The sequence below is a fragment of the Canis lupus genome, chromosome 1 (assembly GCF_011100685.1).
Source record: "Canis lupus familiaris isolate Mischka breed German Shepherd chromosome 1, alternate assembly UU_Cfam_GSD_1.0, whole genome shotgun sequence".
Lineage (NCBI taxonomy): Eukaryota > Metazoa > Chordata > Mammalia > Carnivora > Canidae > Canis > Canis lupus.
In genome coordinates this window covers 99,141,346-99,147,345 of record NC_049222.1, presented here as the reverse complement: position 1 = coordinate 99,147,345, position 6,000 = coordinate 99,141,346, and positions in this window count along the sequence as shown.

Sequence of the window (6,000 nt, the reverse complement as noted above, 5' to 3'; positions counted from 1 at the left end):
CAGTCTACAAAACTAAAAGCAACCTTCAGAATGGGAGAAAATGTCTGCAAATGACTTATCCAATAAAGGGTATCCAAAATATATAAAGAACTTATAAAACTCAACACCCAAAAGTAAATAACCCAATTAAAAATCAGCAGAAGGTATGAGCAGACATTTCTCCGAAGAAGACATCTAGATGGCCAACAGATATGTGAAAAGATGCTCAACATCACTGATCATCAGGGAAATGCAAATCAAAACCACAATGAGATACAACCTCACACTTGTCTGAATGGCTAAGATCAAAAACACAAGAAACAAGTGTTGATGAGGATATGGAGAAAGTAGAGCTCTCATGCTCTGTTGGTGGGGATGCAAACAGGTGCAGCCACTCTGGAAAACAGGATGGAGCTTCCTCAAAAAACTGCAAGTAGAATTACCTTATGATCCAGTAATTCCACTACTGGGTATTAACCCAGAGAATATGAAAACACTAATTATTTTTTTAAAGATTTTATTTATTTATTCATGAGAGAGAGAGAGGGAGAGAGAGAGAAAGAGAGAGAGACAGAGACACAGGCAGAGGGAGAAGCAGGCTCCATGCCAGGAGCCCAATGTGGAACTTGATCCCGGGGCTCCAGGATCACGCCCTGGGCCAAAGACAGGCGCTAAACCACCGAGCCACCCAGAGATCCCCGAAAACACTAATTAAAAACATGTATGAACCTCTGTGTTTTCTGCAGCTTCATTTACAGTAGACAAATCATGGAAGCAGCCCAAGTGTCCATCAGTAGATAAATGGATAATGAAGATGTGGTCTACATATATACACAATGGAATATTAGCCTAAAAAAGAGTGAAATCTTGCCTTTTGCAACAACATGGATGGATCTAGAGGGTATAATGCTAAGTGAAATAAGTCAGAGAAAGACAGATACAATATGATTTCACTCAATGGTATTAAAAAAAAAAAACAAAGGGGAAAAAAAGAGACAAACCAAAAAACAGACTCTTAACTATGAAGAAGAAACTGATGATAACCACAGTGGAGGTGGGGTGGAGGGATGGGTGAAATAGGTAAGGGCAATAAAGAGTATTCTTATCATTATGAGCCCCATATAATGTATTGAATTGTTGAATCACTATACTGCACCCCTGAAAATAATAACACTGTATGTTAACTATACTAGACTTTAAAAAAAAAAGTCCTAATCCAGTCTCCCATTCATGCTCCCTCAATCCATTCTGGACCTGAAAGCCTTATTATTTGAGTAACAAACCTTTCATTCTCTCCAAATGGGTGGTGTGTGTGTGTGTGTGTGTGTGTGTGTGTGTGTGTGTGCGTGCACATACGCATCATCAGCCTCAACATCTGAACCAAATTTTGGGTGGATGTGCCTCCTGTTCCCATGGAGTGACCATAATAATCAGTAAGAACACAGAAAACATGAACACCCTTCTCATCCAGCTTGGCCTGACTGACATTTCTAAAACACTTCACCCACAGCAAAACACACATTTTTTTAAAAATTTTTATTTATTATTTATGATAGTCACACACAGAGAGAGAGAGAGAGAGAGAGAGAGAGAGAGGCAGAGACACAGGCAGAGGGAGAAGCAGGCCCCATGCACCGGGAGCCCGACGTGGGACTCGATCCCGGGTCTCCAGGATCACGCCCTGGGCCAAAGGCAGGCGCCAAACTGCTGTGCCACCCAGGGATCCCCCACATTTTTTTTTAATGTGTATACAATCCATGTTATCATGACAGGCCATATGCTATGCTATAAAAATAAGTGACAATAAATTCTTTTATTTATTCATTCATTCATTCATGAGAAACACAGAGAGAGAGAGAGGCAGAGACACAGGCAGAGGGAGAAGCAGGCTCCATGCAGGGATCCTGATGCGGGACTTGATCCTGGGACTCTGGGATCACACCCCAAGCCAAAGGCAGACACTCAACCACTGAGCCACCCAGGCATCCCGACAATAAATTCTAAAGTATTCAAGTGATACGAATGCTGTTCTCTGACCAGAATTGAATTAAATTAGAAATCAAGAACAGATCTCTGAAAATACCCATATATTTGGAAATGAGATTACATACTTTTAAATAACCCATGGATTGAAGAAGGAATCTGAGGTAGAGTCAAGAAAAAAAAATTTTACTTGAGGAAAATGAAAACGCAACATACCAAAATTGGTGAGATGCTGCTAATGCAGGACTTAGAAGGAAATGGATAGCACTAAACCTGTATTAGGAAAGAAAGGAAGATCAAGCAACTCGTCTTCTACTTTCAGTAACTAGCAAAAGAAGAAATTAAATCCAAAGTAAGCATAAAATAATAAAAATCAATAAAATAGAAAACAGGAAAACAATAAAGATTGTCAATGTAACCAAAGCCTGGTATGTGAGAAACTCTAAAACTGAAAAACTACTAGATTAGGAAAAAAAAGACACATTACCAGTATCACAAATGGGAGGTGCTGTCAAAACTAGTTATAGATATTAAAAGCTTGTAAAGGATTATTACATATATCTTTATGCCAATAAATTTGACAACTTAGATGAAATGGACAAATTACTTGAAAGACACATATCACCAAAGCTTACTTAAAAAGAAATAGATAACCTGAATAGCCCTATATCTATGAAATAGATGGTTCTATCTGTGGTTGTGGTTAAAAACCTTCCCATAAAACAAAAAACAATAAACAACAACTCCAGGCACAGATGGTATCACTGATGAAATTCCTCTAGATATTTCAGAGAAAAATAATCCAAATTCTAGACAAATTCTTTCCAATAATTCTCCTGCTCTCATTCTATGACAAAGATATTGAAATTGCACAAAACTTAGAGCCAATATCCTTCATGATCAAAGATAGAAAAAAACTAAAGAAAATATTAGCAAACTGAATGCAGCACTATATGAAAAGGATAATATTTTAAGACTAAGTAGGATTTGTCCCAGTAAATTTTTAAAAAGATTTTATTTATTTATTCATGAGAGACACAGAGAGAGTCAGAGACACAGGCAGAGAGAGAAACTGGCTCCCAGTGGGGAGCTCAACGTGGGGCTCCATCCCGGGACCTCTGGGTCACGCCCTGAGCCAAAGATAGACGCTCAACCACTGAGCCACCCAGGCACCTCGGTCCCAGTAATTCATGGATAGTTCAACTTTCAAAAATTAATATTACATTAGCAGTTATAATAACACCAAAAACTATGAAATATTTAGGGATAAATCAAACAAAAGATACCTAACATTAACTTGAGAGAAATAAACAAACAAAACTCTTACAAATGAGAGACATGCTGAGTTCATGGTTGGAAGACTCAGTGTTGTTAAAATGTTAATTCTTTCCAAATTGATCTACAGATTCATGTAATCCCAACCAAACTCCCAGCAGGCTTCTATATAGACATTAGCAAGCTGGTTCTAAAATTCACATAGGAAAGCAAAAGACCTAGGTCAGCCAAAGCAACTTTGAAGTAGAGCAAAGTTGGAGGAGTAACTACCGGATTTTAAAGCATCGTGAAGCTGCAACAGTAATGAGATCAAGAAAGGTTAGTAAATCAACGGAGCAAAGTAAGGGATTCAGAAACAGACCTACACATATATGACATGAATCACAAGGGCAATTCAGTGAAGGAAAGATAAATTTTTCAATAAATGGCACTGGATTGGTTGGATATCCATGTGTAAAAAATAACACTTTGATCCATACTTGACCAAATATAAAAATCAAGTCAAAATGGACCACAATCACAAATATAAAACCTGAAAGTGTCAGACTTTAAAAGAAATGAGAGGGACACCTGGGGGGCTCAGTCAGTACAGTGTCTGCCTCTGGCTCAGGTCATGATCCTCAGGTCCTGGGATTGAGTCCCACATCCCGCTCCCTGCTCAGAAGGGAGTCTGCTTCTCCCTCTGCCTCTGCTCGTGTGTTTTCTCTCTCTCTCTCTCTCTCTGCATATCAAATAAATAAAATCTTTTTAAAAAAGAAATGAGAAAAAAATCTTTATGACTTGAGCCAGGCAAAGATGTATTAAATCCTGCACATTTTTAAAAAAACTGATGAATTGGAATTCACCAAAGTTAAACACTTTTCTTCAAAGACAGTGGTAAAAGACAAGCCACACACTGACATCCAATAAAGAACTTGTATCCAGACACAAAGAATTGTAAAAATGCAACAATTAGAACATAAACCAATTATTTTTAAATGAGCAAAGGATTGGGACGCCTGGGTGGCTCAGCGGCTGAGTGTCGGTCCTGAGCGTTCGGCTCAGGGTGTGGTTCGAGTCCGGGGATCGAGTCCCACATCGGGCTCCCCGTATGGAGCCTGCTTCTCCCTCTGCCTATGTCTCTGCCTCTCTCTCTGTGTGTCTCATGAATAAATAATATATTTTTTTAATGAGCAAAGGATTCACATTGAAACTTCATCAAAGAAAAAATGCAAATAGCAAACAAGCACATGAAGCATTTCTCAATCAATCCTCATGAAGGAAATACAGATTAAACCCCAGGGAGCCAGCACCGCACATAGATGCAATGGCTTAAAGGAAGAACACGGAGCCCCCTGAGGGAGAGGAGGAGGGACCCACAGGCGGTGGGTGGCCGTGCAGGAGGGAGTCCACTCCTGGGCTTCGCCTGACAGAAATGAGAGCACAAGTCGGCACAGACGTGATTACAGCTGTGGCCGCCGGTGCCCTGTTCGGGAGCCGCGACCTGGGACTGCCACCTGCAGACGGCCCGACACCTGACCCTGCTCTGCGGCAGCAGGAAGCATCAGCCCATGAGCCTTGAGATGGGGTCCATCTCCCTGAGGCTGAGCCATGCAGCTCGACACAGGTGGCCCCTGGTGGGCCCCCCCATCCCGCCCTGCAGGGGGCTGGATGGGTGCTTCTGCAGCTGAGCCCTGAGCCCACTCACAGCACTCGTGTCACCCACGTACCTGGATGTGAAAACCACCTCTGTTCTTTTAACATGCATGTCATGGATGATGGGACCAGCAAAGCCACAACCAGCCCGCCCCCCACAATCCTGGAACCTGCAAAAAATGCCATGTGCCAGGAAAACACCACCAAGTGTGTGATTTGCTTTGCAAACACCCGGCAGGAAAACACAGCCAGGTATTCTCATGGCTCTGGAGTCTAGAAGCCTAAGATCCAGGTGTGAACGGGCTGGTTTCACCTGAGGCCACTCCCCTGGGTGTGCAGGTGGCCATCAGGTCCCTGTGTCCTCACCTGGTCATCCCTCTGTGTCTGAGTCCCTTGCCTCCTCTGCTTGGAAGGACTCCAGTCACACTAGATTAGGGGTATGTGGATGACCTCATGTTACCCTGAATCACCTCGGGGAGGCCCCAGCCCCAAATAAGTCACATTCTGGAATCTGGGAGTGGGCATGTGAGTGTATGAGTTTGGAGGGAACGCGGGTCTGCCCGCAGAAGGTGGTAAAATGTGGGCCCGTCATCACACTGCACTGTCCCCTCTGCGGACACTCCAACATTTCCCCCAAACAAACCAAGAAGTTTTTCTGGCAGGTGGGTGGGCTGCAGGGGGTGCTGTAGGTGAGCTGTGGGGGGGGGGGCATAGGTGGGCTGCAGGGGGGCTATTAGGGGGCCATCGAGGGGCCACAGGGGGGCCGTAGGGGGGCTGGCCTGGGCCTGTTAGGCCAGCAAATTGGCTCTCGGGTTCTTGGTGGAAGGCAGCCAGGCCTGGATGCGCCAAGCTGCCACGAGAGACGTTCGAGGGTGCCCTTGCCTGGCACAGAGACATCCCTCACCCCACATGGGGAATTCCGAGGCTCCACTCCCTGATTGTGCCACCAGGTCAAGCCCTGGTCCCCTGCCACCGAGCGACCAGAGGGCCGCCCCATCCCCAACGCTGGGAGCCTGGTCTCTGGCGCCCCTCAGGGCCCTGACCAAAACCTCCTCGGTTCTGAGGGCTTTTCTCTCCAGAAGTATTTGGCAAACTCTGAAAATGACTTCCGAGGGTATTTTGAAAGCA